The sequence below is a fragment of the Oncorhynchus mykiss genome, chromosome 11, assembly GCF_057628025.1.
Source record: "Oncorhynchus mykiss isolate SJ-2025 chromosome 11, ASM5762802v1, whole genome shotgun sequence".
NCBI classification, from domain to species: domain Eukaryota; kingdom Metazoa; phylum Chordata; class Actinopteri; order Salmoniformes; family Salmonidae; genus Oncorhynchus; species Oncorhynchus mykiss.
Window position 1 is genome coordinate 64,335,587 of NC_143032.1, and position 19,568 is coordinate 64,355,154.

A 19,568-nucleotide genomic window follows, 5' to 3' on the forward strand; every position below is an offset into this window, starting at 1 on the left:
AATAAATGTAAATTAACCTAGTTCTCTGAAAACACACATCAGACTAGAGATGCACTGCAGAACCCTTTTAGGCCCCAAAGCCTCTCAACTGTGACTAACCATGACTCACACATAAAGAGAGAGAGAGGGAGAGGGAGAAAGGGAAGACAGAGGGAATGACAAAAGAGAAAAACGTAAAGTTAAAGATGGAAAGAGTGAAAAGGGATTGAGGAAGACTACAGCACTGTGGTCATTGCATGGGACCAAGACCAATACATAAACCTTACCTACCGACATACACCACATCTGGCTGATGGTTTTTCTAATCCCCTGTGGCTGATTGGGCTGGTGTTGTTATAAATGAGGTCAAACTGTGCACACACACGCACTGCTCAGAAACATGAAGCTAATCAACTCACCAGTTGCAAAGAGTAGATTTTCCTGGAACACAGACTCCCTGAGTCTTTCACTGGGATGACTCTGCAAGATGTGTGGGACTTACACACAGACAGAGCAGAGTACATACCCCTTTCAAGCCAGTTGTTTGTCACTCCTGGTTTACTTGGGCTACCCTTAGCTGAGCCTCTTTGGCAGAGCATGAGTTGCGCTGGTCCCCTACTGTCCCTCCCCTGGCCTATCAGACCAGGCCATATGTTTCCTGCCAACATTGAGCCTGTGTGCCTGACGTCACTCACTTTCATGTTTTATCTGTCACACACACACACACGCCTAGTGCCTGTCCTCCATCATTAACATGTGTCTATCACACACAAATACACATACAAACGTGTGGGTGCAGTCAGACACCACAGGATTATCAGCTGCTGTCTGACAATCCCACAATGCAGTGTGTCTGTGTAGGACTGGTTTGTGGTCTGGCAATGATCCTACTAAACCAGCGCTTACAAGAGCCAACAGACACATGCACATGTTTAAACCCACACACTCAGACAGTTGCACACCCGTATGTTGGTAGAGGTTTAAAAGATAACAAGAACATCTCTTAAGTCAGCATGTTGTTTGTTGATGACTTTAAAACCTACTGCAGTGGTCTAAATCAGGGTCACACAGTGATTATTGGTAGTCTTGAACAAATCTACTTTGAAACAAAAGTACACACCTCATACACATGGGTATGGGCTTTAAAAAGACACCTGTACCATGTCAGATAGAGTTGAAACGTATTACATTTTGATGTGGAGAAACTGTTTAAGGGTAAAATTGACTCCAACCAAACACAACGTAATCTTTCTAAGACAGAGCAGAATGCAGTTGAATCATTGTCCAAAAATGAACAGATTGTGGTTAAAAAAAAGCAGACAAAGGTGGTGCCACAGTAGTGTGGAGTAAAGACGTGACAGAAGCCTATCGTCAATTAGACAATGAATTCTACCAATCTTACCTTCAACCCTACAGAGGACCTAAAAACTGACCTGAAAGGGATCCTCACAGAAGCTAAGGAGAAGGGCTACATTTCAGACAAGGAGTTTAAATACATTTGATGTCAGTCTGCTTATGGCTTCTTTTACCTTCTTCCAAAGGTCCACAAACATCTTGAAAACCCCCAGCAGACCAGTCATCAGTGGTAATGAAAGTCTGACAGAACCCATCTAAGTACATTGATTACTTTATTAACCCTGTTCTGACATCACTCCCAGCCTATCTTCAAGATACCAGATGTGTTGAACAAAATGAAGGGATTGAACAATATAGATACAGCTTCCTTTTTAGTCACCATGGATGTGGTCTCTATACACCACCATTGAACATGAACAAGGTTTGGCAGCTATGCACCATTTCTTGAGTACCCGACCTGAGACTGAGATGCCTCCTACAGAATTAATTGTCTCACTGACTGAATAGACTCTTAATCATAACACCTTTATCTTTCAGGACTGTATTAAACAGGTCAAAGGGTGTGCCATGGGAGTACAGCCCTTCCTATGCTGGTTTGTACTTGGGTAAATGGGAAAAGGACTTCATTTTGGATCCTTCTGATAACCATTTCTTTGACCAGATTATATGGTGGGGACGATATATTGATGATGTTTGCCTGTTTTGGTCCGGCTCAGAAGATTACCTTATTTCCTTCCACCAATACCTTAACAACATTAACCCTATCAAACTAACTATGGAGTACAGCAAGGATCAAATTTATTTTTTGGACCTCGACATTAGTAAAAATGACCAAGGTTGTTTGCACACATCAATCTTTAGGAAGCCTACAGATGGGAATACCATTCTGAGGGCAGACAGCTTTCACCCCAAAAGGCTAAAAGAGAATATTCCATATGGCCAATTCAAAGAGTCCGCAGAATTTGCGATCAGAAAACAGACTAGTGTCAAATCTGCTGAATTGGAGAATCGCTTCTTGAATCGGGGCTATAGCGTTCAGGTCCTGAAAGATGCTGGTATAAGGGCTGGATTACTTGACAGAGAGAAATTGTTGTGAAGGGGAGTGCCTCGTGATACATCAGAGAGAGTGTATTTTGTTACAAAATACAGAATTGAAGCAGAGAACATTAAAAGGATCATTAAATAATTGGGGAATCATCCAAAGTGATACGCTACTACGCCAAGTCTTTCCTGAGCCACCAGTCATAAGCTTTAAGAGATGTCCTACCCTAAAATGACAAATTAGTCCAGTTATCTTCCGGGTGACTCTCAAACTGGGCTCGACCACAAACCCAAGGGCTCTTTTAAATGTAACCATTGCAGTAATATTGCACAGAAGAAGTATTTTGTTGACACAGCTTCCAAAATGGAGTATTACATCAAGCATTTCATTAACTGTAAAACCACTCATGTCATCTATAGATTGGAATGTCCACAGTGCAAGGTGTTCTACATTGGAAGGACAAAGAGACGCCTTCAAGACCGCTTAGTGGAACACAAGTACGCCATACGGGTAGGCAATGACGACTACCCCATGGCAAGGCACTACAAGTCCCTACACCATGGCAAGGCACTACAAGTCCCTACACCATGGCAAGGCACTACAAGTCCCTACACCATGGCAAGGCACTACAAGTCCCTACACCATGGCAAGGCACTACAAGTCCCTACACCATGGCAAGGCACTACAAGTCCCTACACCATGGCAAGGCACTACAAGTCCCTACACCATGGCAAGGCACTACAAGTCCTTACACCATGGCAAGGCACTACAAGTCCTTACACCATGGCAAGGCACTACAAGTCCTTACACCATGGCAAGGCACTACAAGTCCTTACACCATGGCAAGGCACTACAAGTCCTTACACCATGGCAAGGCACTACAAGTCCTTACACCATGGCAAGGCACTACAAGTCCTTACACCATGGCAAGGCACTACAAGTCCTTACACCATGGCAAGGCACTACAAGTCCTTACACCATGGCAAGGCACTACAAGTCCTTACACCATGGCAAGGCACTACAAGTCCTTACACCATGGCAAGGCACTACAAGTCCTTACACCATGGCAAGGCACTACAAGTCCTTACACCATGGCAAGGCACTACAAGTCCTTACACCATGGCAAGGCACTACAAGTCCTTACACCATGGCAAGGCACTACAAGTCCTTACACCATGGCAAGACACTACAAGTCCCTACACCATGGCAAGACACTACAAGTCCTTACACCATGGCAAGGCACTACAAGTCCCTACACCATGGCAACCCTGCCTCCCTACAAGCTATGGGTATTGATCATGTTCCGGCCTCTATTAGAAAAGGGGACCGTCTTAAACAGTTAAACCAAAGGGAAAGTTTTTAATTTACAAACTACAGGCCACTAAATACCCTGGTTTAAATGAAGATCTGGATTTACAAATTACAGGCCACTAAATACCCTGGTTTAAATGAAGATATGGATGTACAAACTGCAGGCCACTAAATACCCTGGTTTAAATGAAGATATGGATTTACAAACTACAGGCCACTAAATACCCTGGTTTAAATGAAGATATGGATGTACAAACTGCAGGCCACTAAATACCCTGGTTTAAATGAAGATATGGATTTACAAACTACAGGCCACTAAATACCCTGGTTTAAATGAAGATATGGATGTACAAAGTGCAGGCCACTAAATACCCTGGTTTAAATTAAGATCTGTATTTCTCACCCTTCCTGTAAGGTTGTGATTAGTCCATTTGCTGTCATCTAGTGGACATTTTGCTCAATTGCCCTCAGCTATGTTTAGACTGTTGTTGTTCATGTTTTGCTGTGTTCTAGTGTACTATGGACTATATTGCTTTCTTATTCTTGACACTTCTCCCAGTCATATTTAAGGTTAGAACTACCTTTAAGTGTTCTGATACTTCTAGCTTGGAGTTGTATTTATGATAACTTAGCTACAGTATTGCACCTTTTAATGTGTATAGTATTGTTTACTAGGTGTGTCCAATCAATTGTGTAACCACTCCCTCTTCCAATTAGGGCTAATTGAAAAGCTGTTCAAAAGAGGACATTGTACTCCTTTTTTTTGTACTCCCTGATGAAGGCCATGCAGCCGAAACGCGTCGGTTTTTAAAAACTGTTTTAATTGAACATGCCATACTAATGAAGGCATTTTAATCAATTATATGAAGAGTGCCTTGCTCCTCCTTTCTTTTTGATGACCAATTTACCCCTTTCACCAAAGAGCACCTTTATCTACCAAAATGTACTATTGTGTACCTTAGTAGCACTTCCCTTCCTCCTCTTTCTACTAGTATTACATTGAGTTTGCATCCCAATATTACACTTTATATACAGTACATCTCAGAAGACTAAAATATAACAAAACTGTTTAAACATAGAAACACAGGATTTCCGTCTTTAAAAACTAAATGTTATTATGAAATTTTGAAAAATATGAACATTCCACCAATGAGGCCAAAGAGGTTGTTTTTGGTCATTGACTGCAGGAAAGGGCTACCTCATTTTCTAGCAGGGATTAGAAGGCAATGGTCTGTCCCAGTTAGTTAATGGTTTCTTTTGATTGTGTTGTATGACAATATATTCCCTACACACCCATGAGGGATGTAGCTCTCTTACAACAGTAGGTCAAGTCTGAGTTATGGTAAGAAGATGAGGCTGTTAAACTGTGATTGGAGCTTAACTAATGATAGACTGAGGCAACACACAGGCCCCCACACACAGGCCACATCCGTTCTACTGATGCAACTCATGTTCTATTAGAGTTCAGTCATAAAGCAGAACTGTAATTATAGTAACAGAGTTGTCTAAGTGCTGAGCACAGCTCCTTCTCCCCCTGTCAGTCTGTGTGAGGATGAGTCTAGCGAGCTGACCTGTACAGTAAGGATGTGTGATTTGCTGACCAGTGACCACAGTACTGGTACAGCAGGTAGAGACTAATCAGCGGCCATTTAACCTCTCGAGGGAAATAGGAAAGAAAGTGTTAAATGTTAGGAATCAGAGGACAGGGCTAGACAACTCAGCACAGCATTTGCAGTACTCTAGTGGAATCTCTCCACACTGCCAAAGCTGACTGTGTACATGTTCTCATCCTCCTAAATCTATCTACTGCCTTCAACACCATGAACCATCAGATCCTCCTCTCCACCCTCTCAGGGCTGGGCGTTTCAGACTCTGCACACGCTTGGATTGCATCCTACCTGGCAGGTCACTCCTACCAGGTGACGTGGAGAGGATCTGTACCTGCACCACGTACTCTCACTACTGGTGTTCCCCAGGGCTCGGTTCTAGGCCCTGTTCTCTTTATACACCAAGTCACTCGGCTCTGTCATATCCTCACATGGCCTCTACTATCATTGCTATGCGGATGACACTCAACTATATACTTTTGTCCTCCCCCCCCCTACTGACACCCAGAGACATGCACCTCAACCTGCCTAGCAGATATCTCCATTTGGATGTCAGCCCACCACCTCAAGCTCAACAAGACTGAACTGCTCTTCCTCCCGGGGATGTCCTTTCCAAGACCTCGCCATCACGGTTGATAACGCCACGGTGTCCCCCTCCCAGAGTGCGAAGAACTTTGGCATGACCCTGTCGTTCTCTGCAAACATCAAAGCAGGGACTCGCTCCTGTAGGGTCATGCTCAACAACATCTGTAGAGTACAACCCTACCTCACACAGGAAGAAGCGCAGTTCCTAATCCAGGCACTTGTCATCTCCCGTCTGGAGTACTGCAATTCGCTGTTGGCTGGACTCCCCACTTGTGCCATCAAACCCCTGCAACTTATCCAGAACGCTGCAGCCCACCTGGTGTTCAACCTTCCCATGCAAATCGTATCTTAAATAATCCTACATTACCCCCTGCTCACCCCGACCCCTCCCTGTGAACTAACACTCACTTTTTTTATTTATTTTTTACACCTGACTAGCTCTGACTTTGCTGATAACTACTTTATTGAGGAATGATTGACTTACTATGACTGTGATGTGTGGTTGTCCCACCTAGCCATCTTAAAATTAATGCAGTTAGTAAGTCGCTCTGGATAAGAGCGTCTGCTAAATGACTCCAATGTAAAATGTCTAGTCAAAAATCTGAACAGTGATCAAACTGAATAGAAGGATTTTTTGAAATACTGACCTACAGCTGCTAGAACGAGGACAAAGAAACAGGAAACATCTTTAAAGTGTACCAAGCCTTGGTACTGATGTTGCTGTTGGTAAAATATGTGGCAATGTAAGTTCCTTCACTTTTCATACCAATAAAGCTTCATGAATTTAATTGAAATTAAGTAAATAGTTGTAGACAGAGGAAGTTGTGTGTATGGATGGGCGTATGTGACTGTACATGCACACATGCCAAAGTTATGTTTATTCTTCACTGAGAGAAAGCAGGCAGCCATAGGCGTAATCTGATTAGCATCACATTGAACCAGTTTGATAAACAATGACACAGAACTCTGGTTTGGTTCTAGCTAATTATCTTCCTTTCCTTCTTTAGGTTTGGTTCCAATACTCTAAAATAGCCTTATTTTCCATGTCTCCACATTACTTTTTGGGGAAGATTCACTGGATATGTTATTCCCAACACTTGAACCCTCAGTCATAAGGTCTATACTATGTTAGTGGCTGTCAAAGATATAACATGTCATGAGAGCTGATGTCTGCTTATGACAACTGATCTAACACTGTCATGACACTGTGTTACTTAGGGATAGTAAGCTACTTGGCTGGAGCTATGCCTGCTATACCGGGCTCTTGACCTGTGAATCAGGTCAGCAAAAGCACTGAGAGGCCCCCTGGCCTAAAACACCAGCCCAGCCACCACAAAGAATGCACTAAATGCACCGATCCATAATTAATGGTCCGGGATCAACGTGTTACTTGGCAACATTGCTGAGTTTGGACTACAATGCTGCCCATTAATGATCAGCCAGTTCCTGGAAGTGACCCTGTCCTGTAGGTGGTGCATGTGAGCCACTTCAGGTTTGTCTTGTTCAGTCACCTTGTATCGGAGGACAATAGGGGTGCGCTCTAGTATTGACAAAAGCTATCCAGAGGAATTCCCAAGTTAAACTAGCTGCTTTAAACCTACAATTCCATACAGGGCTAGTCAGTCAAAGGGTGGATCTAACACACAGCTGACTCCAGGGAACCACATTCCTAGAAACATTGTGTAATCTCTGTTCTGTTATCTGAAGGAACACTGATTCACAACTGCTTTCACTTGTTATTGTAGTTTTTGAATGTGAACTATTGCAACAAGAAATTTTAGAATGACCTCATTCCAGAGCTGTGGATTACTGAGTGAAGTGACAGATGAAGAAGTGATACAGTATGTGCTATGGGAGTATCAGGTGAAGGGAGGGGTAATGAGATGAATGCAAAGAGAGGTGGGAGAGAGATGACGGTATGAAACAGAATGTGAGGGGAGTATCAGGTGGAGAGGGGGATAAAGAGAGAAGAATGGAGACAGGTGGAGGGATGGAGAGGGGGATTACAGTAGTGAAAGAATGCAAGAGCATCAGGTGGAGAGGGATGAAGAGAAGAATGGAGACAGGTGGAGGGATGGAGAGGGGGATTACAGTAGTGAAAGAATGCAAGAGCATCAGGTGGAGAGGGGGATGAAGAGAGAAATGGAGTGATGTGGTGCGATGGAGAAAGAGTGAGATGAGTGTGGGTGTGAAAGGGGAGAGAGGAATGTGGAAGAGATAGATGTGGCAGGGTATGGTCAGAAGTATTTGACTTAATTACTGAGTAAGAACTAGGTGACTATTGCACTATTGCTCTTGGCTGGCTCAGTCACTCTTTCACTTCCCCGCACTCTTAGAAAAAAGGGTTTCAAAAGGATTATTCGGCTCTCCCCAAAGGAGAACCCTTTTTGGTTCAAGTTGAAACCCTTTTGGGTTCCATGTAGAACCCTCTGTGGAAAGGGTTTTATATGAAACCCAAAAGGGTTATTTATACCTGGAACCAAAAAGGGTTCTCCTATGGGTACAGCCAAAGATCCATTTTTTCCCCCCTAAGAGTGCACATAGCCTACATGTGCCAAGGTGTGGAGACAACCAACATCAGGTGAGAAGAAAATGGCACAGACATAAAATGCACGAGATCTACATGCTCTGCAAGTAACAGAATAACTAGCCTACACAATAGCAGCCAAGAGCGTACATATTTGCTTTCTGCCCTTATTCCGTTGAGTTTGCAGACTACATATTTGAAACGGTCCTATAATTCAGTCCCCAATATAGGATAAATGCCATTATGTGATGTTTCGACCATCTTTCTCTCAACCTCTGAATGCTTGGCTATAAAAAGCCAACTGACATGTACTCCTGAGGTACAAATCTGTTGCACCCTCTATAACCACTGTGATTATTATTTGATCCTGCTGGTCATCTATGAATGTCTGAACATTTTGAAGAAAGATCTGTCCTTAACGGACATGTACTCTCATCTCCACCCAGAAGAGGACTGCCCACCCCCCCATCCTCGTTCCTCTGCGTTTCTACCTAAATTCCTGTTTTACTAGCTTGTTCTTTGGGCTTTTAAGCTGGTTATTGTTAAGCACTTTGTGACAACTGCTTATGTAAAAAGGGCTTTATAAAATAAATTTGATTGATTAATCAATTGAGTATTTGTATTTCATAAATGGAGTTTGCTGACTACATATTTGAAGCGTTCCTTTAATTGGAGTCTCCAATGTGGAATAAATGGTATTATTAAGTATGCGATGTATGTGTATTTTCAAAATGGTACATTTGTTAAACTTTCATTAAGTCTACGATATGGAATAAAAAATGCCGAGGTTTACTGACACCATTCAACCGATGAGGGTGCAGCCGTACTACCGCCTGGGAGGCTTGTGGTCCGCGTATGATGCGTGTAACCGAATCGAAAATAAAAAATAAAGTCAATAGCCTACAATTTCTCTTGGAACATTTGCGCGTAGGTCTACCACCGCAGTGTGCACCTTGCTGTGCTTCACATGTGAAGACATAATAGTTGATCAACATTTTAAACTAACCGTTCTGATCTGTTCCATCAGCTTTATTAATTGATACGTCGCATACCTCCACTAATCTACTTTGATACGCATCACGGGGATTAAGAAGTGAGCACACAATGCCCACGAAAAGTGGGTTTACGGCATATACCTGCGTATATACCCTCCAATACACTACCCCAAAGGACATACGTTATATCTAGAAGGGATTGAATTGGTCCATATTCCAGGTAAAGTAAATTAAGGGACACAAAGTGTAGAACAAACGACATAAACCCATCTAGAGAAGATATAAGCACCTACAAGCATCCGGGACCACAACCTACTGTCTGTATGTGAGACTGCGCTCATAATGATATAGCCTAATCATATAATAGCCTAATCATATAATATTTGACATTCCATTTGAAATAATTTGTCCCGGCATGCTTCACAGAAAACAATTAGCAAATGTTGTAGCCTAATGCAATCAATGACTTTTAGCATAGCCAGTACATAACCATTAAAATCTGGAAAACATGAATATCCTTACCTTGTCCTTGTGTATGGTATGTTGCTAGTTCTGAATCTACCTCTAGAAACAATTATCGGAGGATATTGACAATGAAGTGTGATAACTGCTGTGCTTCTCGGTTTTTATCCTAGCCTCGGCTATTTCCGCTGAAGGGGGGGCTGTTTGGATTACTACATGATTTGACCATTTTTACGTATTACATTGTTCTCCGGAAGTGTGACTCAAAGGCACCCAGGCCTTTACGTGACACACACACACACAAACATGAAACTGAACCCGTCTTTGGCTCAACATTGAAGGGTTGATTAAGAAAAATCTATCATATTCTAATAAAGTGAATATTTGTCTTGTACAGACTTCAGTTGATCTTGGTTGCAAATCTGATGTTATTAGTGATTAAATTCTTCGCAACCTGAGTTTATACTCTGCAGCTGTTTGGAATTGGCCTCCCCAAGGCTCCTGACCAGGCCAGGGTAAAGACTGTGGGTGGGTTCAGTACCAATGGAAATCCAGTTAGTGGCGAATCCCCTGCCAGAGTCTGGGCCGTTCCAGACTGCGTTGGCCCATTCCAGGGCTCTACCTGTCAGACAGGAGACGAGGAGGCTCACATTCGAACTGCAGCCAGGTAGAGCTCGAGCAAAAATCCCTGGCACCCAGCCGCGGCTCCATCGTACTCCCTCGGGGGCGCGAGATGCAACGCGCTGGGACCGGACGCCGCCGGAGGAGGAGTGGGTTACGTCGTCTGTGGGGGAGCTGGGGTTGATGTCGGGAGACCACTCCTCTCCCATCGCTCCATCCTCTCCATCATTTGGTCCATCGACGAAACGATCCGATGGAGGATGGCCGTGTGATGGAGGACGCGCGGTCGCTGCTCCTGCTGACTCCATGTCGGTGGTGCGGGCTTCTGTCACGGCTTCTAGGATTAGTGGGTGGAGGAGTCAGGCGCAGAGTTAGTTCAAACGTGGGTTTTTATTCCAGGAACAGAGTAACGGTCACGCCAAACACAAGGGCGAAATAACCAACTCCAACAAACAGGACGAAACCGTCCGGAAAAAAAGAAATCCACACACATGAACAGGAAAAACTAGCCCGCACAAAAGCAGGTGGGCATACCGAGTTTAAATAGCCCAAAACAAAACCCAAACAAGAAACAGGTGAAACTAATCAGACAAAACTAACTGAAATAGAAAAGGGGATCGGTGGCAGCTAGTAGGCCGGCGACGACGACCGCCTTCATTGCAACTCCACATCAGAGGGCTGCGACAAGTCAAAGACATCAAAATGTGTCAGTGTATGATTTTATATAAATAAATACATTATTATTAGTCCTTGTGTGCTGTTGAGGAGAATATGGCTGAAGTTGTTCAACTTTTATTACATTTTTGTAAAGGAAATTATTTAGCGAACACTGGACTAATTGTGGACTAACACTCTGGACTAACACTCTGTCGCCTCGTTGTCAATTCCATCTATGTTAGATTAGTATGGAGTCACCAGTGTTTAATGAGGACACCACATATTTACAGTACACAAACACAGTGCACACACACATGTTTATCACTCATGGTCTGACAAGGCGGTTGTGTACTACTTGATGAATAAGGATAAAATTATGACACCAAGCCATGTCAACAAAATCATTTCCCCTAATTAATGCAATGCCATGACCACAATACCAATAAAATGTGATGCAGTAGTTTTGACCTCCTGTTAGAAGCACGTAGCACATGTAATACAACTTGGTGAAAGTATTAGGCCTAAAACCCAGGTTTTTGTAAATTTAAGACATGCACATTTGGAACACAGATGGCTGATGAGGAGAGGACAGCTCGTAATAGTGGTGGAGACAGAGCAAATGGAATGGCATCAAACACATGGAAACCATGTGTTTGATGTATTTGATAGCATTCCACTCATACCATTCCAGACATTACCATGAGCCCGTCCTCCCCAGTTAAGGTGCCACCAACCTCCTGTGATTTGGAATTACATAAAGAGACAGCTATACACTTTTACCTCTACTAAAATGCATAGTTTTGTGTAGTTAATTTAGGCCAAAGGCACCTGTATTGTAATTGTGAGGCTGCTAGGCCTTTTTACAAAACACCATATTAAACAAACAGCACTAGCCTAGGAAACAACACCATATTTAGTAAACGTAAACAGGAAATAGTTTCTCAAAACAGGCTACTCAGTGAGGGGGTCTATGCACCTACAAATCACACATTACTAGTGTAAAAAATATATATCTACGCCATACGCATGGAGCTTTTGCATATAAATAAAAGCATGTATACAGTATGGGAACCAAAGTGATACACGTCAGCCGGATGTAGGGAGGATGTTTCATGTTGTTTGTTGATGTGGAAATGTGATAATGTTTTCATTACAAACAGGGGATTCTCTTGAAAACTGAGGTTTTGAGTGTCGAGAATCTGCTGAACAGTCATTGATTGCATCATTATCTTACAGTTGACAATTAAGGCAATGTCATTGCATAGCTTGAATACTCCGAACACCATGGTAGGGTATTTTCCAAGTAGACATTGTACAGTGATTTTTCATTATTATAATTATTATAAATTATTTTAGATATATTTTTAACCCTTATTTTACCAGGTAAATTGACTGAAAACAAATTCTCTTTTACAGCAACGACCTGGGCAATAGTTACATGGGAGAGGAGGGGGGATGAATGAGCCAATTGTATTATGACACTAGTCAAATAGGCCTTAGATCACTATACGTATGAAAGAGTCATGTCGTTTTCCAGGAAGTATCTGTCGCGACTTCTGCCGAAGTCGAAGCCTCTCCTTGTTCGGGCGGTGCTCGGCACTCGACGTCACCGGTCTTCAAGCCATCATTGATCCATTTTCCATTGGTTTTGTCTTGTTTTACTACACACCTGGTTTCAATCCAATTCATTACCTGTTGTGTATTTAACCCTCTGTTTCCCCTCATATGTTTGTCAGTGTCATGTCCTGACCTGGCCTCCTGTAGGTCTCCCCAGCCTGGTGGGTCCTGTGGCAGCCCCACGCAGCAGGCTGTCTCTCCGTCTCCTCCCTCCAGGTTCTCCCGTCTGTCCGGAGCCGCCAGAGCCGCCCGCCTGTCCAAGTCGCCAGAGTCTCCCGCCTGTCCGGAGCCGCCAGAGCCGCCCGCCTGTCCGGCGCCGCCAGAGCCTCCCGCCTGTCCAGGGCGCCGCCAGAGCCTCCCGCCTGTCCAGGGCGCCGCCAGAGCCTCCCGCCTGTCCAGGGCGCCGCCAGAGCCTCCCGCCTGTCCAGGGCGCCGCCAGAGCCTCCCGCCTGTCCAGGGCGCCGCCAGAGCCTCCCGCCTGTCCAGGGCGCCGCCAGAGCCTCCCGCCTGTCCAGGGCGCCGCCAGAGTCTCCCGCCTGTCCAGGGCGCCGCCAGAGTCTCCCGCCTGTCCAGGGCGCCGCCAGAGCCTCCCGCCTGTCCAGGGCGCCGCCAGAGCCTCCCGCCTGTCCAGGGCGCCGCCAGAGCCTCCCGCCTGTCCAGGGCGCCGCCAGAGTCTCCCGCCTATCCAGGGCGCCGCCAGAGTCTCCCGCCTGTCCAGGGCGCCGCCAGAGTCTCCCGCCTGTCCAGGGCGCCGCCAGAGTCTCCCGCCTGTCCAGGGCGCCGCCAGAGTCTCCCGCCTGTCCAGGGCGCCGCCAGAGTCTCCCGCCTGTCCAGGGCGCCGCCAGAGTCTCCCGCCTGTCCAGGGCGCCGCCAGAGTCTCCCGCCTGTCCAGGGCGCCGCCAGAGTCTCCCGCCTGTCCAGGGCGCCGCCAGAGTCTCCCGCCTGTCCAGGGCGCCGCCAGAGTCTCCCGCCTGTCCAGGGCGCCGCCAGAGTCTCCCGCCTGTCCAGGGCGCCGCCAGAGTCTCCCGCCTGTCCGGCGCCCGCTGCAAAAGGTCCCCAGTCCGAGGGTCGCCGCTCCAAAGGCGCCACCTAAGTGGGCCAAGACTAAGGTGGGGTCCATGTCCTGCGCCAGAGCCGTCACCTCGGACAAATGCCCACCCAGACCCTCCCCTATGTGTTTAGGTTTTGCGGCCGGAGTCCGCACATTTGGGGGGGGGGGGGGTGCTGTCACGTCCTGACCTTAGTTCCTTTTTTATGTCTCTATTTTAGTTTGGTCAGGGCGTGAGTTGGGGTGGGCATTCTATGTTTTTGTTCTATGTTTTGTATTTCTGTGTTTGGCCTGGTATGGTTCCCAATCAGAGGCAGCTGTCTATCGTTGTCTCTGATTGAGAACCATACTTAGGTAGCCTGTTCCCACCTGGTGTTTGTGGGTAGTTGTTTTCTGTGTCTGTGTTCTTCACCATACAGAGCTGTTTCGATTTTCATTTCGTTGTTTCACTTGGTTATTTCGTGTTCAGTGATATTAAATTAACATGGACACTTACCACGCTGCGTTTTGGTCCGATTGTTCCTCAGATGAAGAAGATCGTTACAGTCAGATTGTTTATTGTTCAGATTTCGTGTTGTATTGGTGCGCGATGGGTCCTTGTACCCACTTTGTTTTATTATTTCATCATTTTGGAGTTATGTTTTGTTTACAGTCATTAAACAACTCCATTTCATTAAGTTTGATTCTCCTGTGCCTGACTTCCCTGCCACCTATACACACGACTCTGACCGTAGCCTTGTTGTTTTCTGACTTTTGTAGACTTTTTGAATGGTATTCAATGAGCAAAAACGTCATAAGGCATCAGGCAGAAGAGAATTCAGCCACAAACACTAATATAATTGTATATAAAATTATACATATCTTAAATGACCGCATTTTCACGGATTTTATGATATAATCGTCAAGCCCATTCAAAAGATACGGGGACAGGATCGTTGCAAGCAGTGCAAAGGCCTTACATGGTGGTATCCTCCATAAAGACTGTAACGACACGTTTTATCTGAGCAAAATCTATTGTAAGACTTGTTGTTGCAGTATTTAGGGGAGATACATTCACCTTTTTCTTTTTTGGACTATGTTTACTCAGGTGAGCACCCCATTCCATACAAGCCTTTCCACTGGGCACAAACTGGCTGACTCAATGTTTCATCTTAATTTGCCAAAATATTGTGATATGGAATCTGTTTTAAAATACATTGGATTTGCAAAAAGTCGTCAATTTAAACTTATGAGGGTGAAATTTCAACCCCAGGATTATGTCAACTTGGTAACCAATCTTCAACAGACAAACCTTGTATAAAATATTTAATTTGTGACTTTGAAAAAATGTCAGATCTGTGAAAAAACTAAAGGCTGGGAAGCACCTACTGAGGAAGTGATCAATCAGCAACTACCCTTTGGTCTTCCAGGGTTCTAACCAAACCTGTTCCTGCTTAGCTTTGATATTTGTCACTGACTTCTACAAATGTGCTATCGTGAGAATGATTTACTGGAATCCTCCACTTAAAAATTAAATAAATTCACTTTTGCTATCGAAGTCATTTCAAAGAGTAGGTAACAGAGCAAATGAAATGTAACTACACTTTATGAGTCATACATCATCCATGATACTATTTAGGCCGATATAGCATATTCAAAGTCATCAACAGCTATTGTTTCAATTCAACCCAAGATTCAACTAAAAATAGACATACAGTACCAGTCAAAAGTTTGGACACACTTACTCATTCAATGGTTTTTCCTTATTTTTACTATTTTCTACATTGTCGGATAATAGTGAATAAATCAAAACTATGAAATAACGCATGGAAACATGTGGTAACCAAAAAAGTGTTAAACAAATCAAAATATGTTTTATATTTGAGATTCTTCAAAGTAGCCACCCTTTGCCTTGATGACAGCTTTGCACACTCTTGGCGTTCTCTCAACCAGCTTCATGAGGTAGTCACCAGGAATGCATTTCAATTAACATGTGTGCCTTGTTAATTTGTGGAATTTCTTTCCTTAATGCGTTTGAGCCAATCAGTTGTGTTGTGACAAGGTAGGGGTGGAATACAGAAGATAGACCTATATTATGTCAAGAACAGCTCAAATAAGCAAAGAGAAACAACAGTCCATCATTACTTTAAGACATGAAGGTCAGTCAATACGGAAAATTTCAAGAACTTTGAAAGTTTCTTCAAGTGCAGTCGCAAAAACCATCAAGTGCTATGATGAAGCTGGCTCTCATGAGGACCGTCACAGGAAAGGAAGACGCAGAGTCACCTCTGCTGCAGAGGATAAGTTCATTAGAGTTAACTACATCTCAGATTGCAGCCCAAATAAATGCTTCACAGAGTTCAAGTAACAGACACATCTCAACATCAACTGTTCAGAGGAGACTGCGTTAATCAGGCCTTCATGGTCGAATTGCTGCAAAGAAACCACTACTAAAGGACACCAAAAAGAAGAAGAGACTTGATTGGGCCAAGAAACACGAGTAATGGACATTAGACCGGTGGAAATCTGTCCTTTGGTCTGATGAGTCCAGATTTGAGAGACGCAGAGCAGGTGAACGGATTATCTCTGCATGTGTGGTTCCCACCGTGAAGAATGGAGGAGGTGGTGTTAAGGTGTGGGGGTGCTGTGCTGGTGACACTGTCTGTGATTTATTTAGAATTCAAGGCAAACTTAACCAGTATTGCTACCACAGCATTCTGCAGCGATACGCCATCCCATCTGGTTTGCAAGCTAGTGGGACTAGCTTTTGTTTTTCAACAGGACAATGACCCAAAACACACCTCCAGGCTGTGTAAGGGCTATTTTACCATGAAGGAGAGTGATGGAGTGCTGCCTCAGATGACCTGGCCTCCACAATCACCTGACCTCAACCCAATTGAGATGGTTTGGGATGAGTTGGGCCGCAGAGTGAAGGAAAAGCAGCCAACAAGTGCTGAGCATATGTGGGAACTCCTTCAAGACTGTTGGAAAATCATTCCTCATGAAGCTGGTTGAGAGAATGCCAGGAGTGTGCAAAGCTGTCATCAAGGCAAAGGGTGATATATATATTTTGATTTGCTTAACACTTTTTTGAATACTACATGATTCCGTATGTGGTATTTCATAGTTTTGATGTCTTCATTATTATTCTACAATGTAGAAAATAGTACAAATAAGGAAAAACCCTTGAATGAGTAGGTGTGTCCAAACATTTGACTGGTACTGTACATATAGGCCTAGGGTTTCAAGCTTTAAGAATAGGATTAAATTAAATCAAAATGTTATTTAAAGTGCATTTAAAGTTTGATTTGATAACACATTAAGTTGTTGTATAAATAAACAAAAAATCCAACATTGCATTTCCATTTCAACTTTGCTGTGCTTTCAAATGGTTGAAGTGCAGTGATAACACATTTAGGTGAGAACTAAACCAAAAACCAGACAATATAAACACAACATGTCAAGTGTTGGTCCCATGTTTCATGGGCTGAAATAAAAGATCCCAGAAATGTTCCAGACGCACAAAAATCTTACTTCTCTTCAAGTTTTGAGGGAGCGTGCAATTGGCATGCTGATTGCAGGAATGTCCACCAGAGCTGTTGCCAGATAATTGAATGTTCATTTCTTTACCATAAGCCACCTCCAACATCGTTTTAGAGGATTTGGCAGTACATCCAACAGGCTTCACAACCGCAGACCACGTGTAACCACGCTAGCCCAGGACCTCCACATCGGGCTTCTTCACCTGCTGAATCATCTGAAACCAGCCACCCGGACAGCTGATAAAACTGAGGGTTTGCACAATTGAAGAATTTCTGCACAAACTGTCAGAAACAATCTCAGGGAAGCTAATCTGCATGCTCATCATCCTCACCAGGGTCTTGACCTGACTGCAGTTTGGCGTCGTAACTGACTTCTGTCGGCAGATGCTCCCCTTCGATGGCCACTGGCACGCTGGAAAAGTGTGTTCTTCACAGGTTAATCCCGGTTTCAACTGTACCGGGCAGACAGTGTGTATGGCGTTGTGTGGGTGAGCAGTTTGCTGATGTCAACGTTGTGATGAACAGAGTGCCCCATATGGCATGGGCAGGCATAAGCTACGAACAACGAACACAATTGCATTTTACCAATGGCAATTTGAATGCACACCTAAAACACAACTTTTACAGATGCACAATGAAAGAGCATCCTGTCGGGCTGTATCACCGCTTGGGTCGGCAACTGCACCGCCCGGAACTGCAGGGCTCTTCAGAGGGTGGTGCGGTCAACCCAATGCATCACCGGGGACAAACTACCTGCCCTCCAGGACACCTACAGCACCCGATATCACAGGAAGGCCAAAAAGATCATCAAGGACAACAACCACCCGAGCCACTGCCTGTTCACCCCGCTATCATCCAGAAGGCGAGGTCAGTACAGGTGGATCAAACGGGGACCGAGAGACTGAAAAACTGATTCTCAAGGCCATCAGACTGTTAAATAGCCATCACTAGCACACCAGAGGTTGCTGCCTATATACATAGACTTGAAATCCCGGGCCAGTTTAATAAATGGAACACTAGTCACTTTATTAATGTATATCTTGCATTACCCAGCTCATATGTATATACTGTATCCTATACTATTCTACTGTATCTTATTCTATGTCGCTCTGACATTGCTCGTCCATATATCTTTACATTGTTAATTCCATTCCTTTACTAGATTTGTGTGTATTGGGTATAGGTTGTGTAAATGTTAGATATTACTTGTTAGATATTACTGCATTGTTGGAGCTAGAAGCACAAGCATTTCGCTACACCCGCAATAACATCTGCTAAACACGTGTATGTGACCATTAAAATGTTATTTTATTTGAGATCCTGAGGCCCATTGTCATGCCATTCATCCGCAGCCATCCCCTCACGTTTCAGCATGATAATGCAAGTTTCTTTGTCGCAAGGATCTGCACACAATTCCTGGAAGCTGAAAATGTCCCAGTTCTTCCATGGCCTGCATACTCACTAGACATGTCACCCATTGAGCTAGCTTGGGATGCTCTGGATCTACATGTACGACAGCGTGTTCCAGTTCCCACCAATATCCAACAACTTCGCACAGCTATTGAAGAGGAGTGGGACAACATTCCACAGGCCACAATCAACAGCCTGATCAACTCTATGCGAAGGAGATGTCGTGCTGCACACCAGATACGGACTGGTTTTCTGATCCACGTTTCTATCTATTTTTAAGGTATCTGTGACCAACAGATGCAATCTGTATTCCCAGTCATGTGAAATCCATAGATAAGGGCCTAATGAATTTATTTCAATTGACTGATTTCCTTAAATGAACTATAACTCAGTAAAATCTTTTAAATTGTTGAATGTTGCGTTTATATACGATTAATATGGTGACCAGTGGCGGACTTACCATTAGGCAGAAGGGGAAATCGCCTTGGGCCTCACATCATCAAGGGGCCTCATGAGCTGGGCATAGTAAAATAATAATAATAGTACTCTTTTTTTTAAGTACACTACATGACCAAAAGTATGTGAACACCATCGAACATCTACTTCCAAAATCATGGACATTAATATGGAGTTGGTCCCCCCTTTGCTGCGATTACAGCCTCCACTCTTCTGGGAAGGCTTTCCACTATATGTTGGAACATTTCTGCGGGGACTTGCTTTCATTCAGCCACGACAGCATTAGTGAGGTCAGGCACTGGTGTTGGAGGATTAGGCCTGGCTCGCAGTCGGTGTTCCAATTCATGTCAAAGGTGTTCGATTTTGTTGAGGTC

General features: G+C 44.2%; 1 protein-coding gene across 4 annotated transcripts in view; it reads right to left on the minus strand.

The window, feature by feature from the left end:
- The window catches only part of LOC110536184 (tissue-type plasminogen activator), a 34,924-nt gene that overhangs the window by 13,155 nt on the left and 2,201 nt on the right, over window positions 1-19,568 (minus strand). The window contains exon 1 of one of the 4 annotated variants that reach the window (XM_021621799.3): window positions 9,925-10,124. The exons of 1 other annotated variant lie outside the window; for it this stretch is intronic. The gene's annotated coding sequence lies outside the window, so the exon portion shown is untranslated. Of the gene's footprint in view, window positions 1-270; window positions 640-9,924; window positions 10,125-19,568 lie in introns of those variants that run through there. 2 more of the 4 variants (XM_021621798.3, XM_036936062.2) reach the window with 2 other exon arrangements.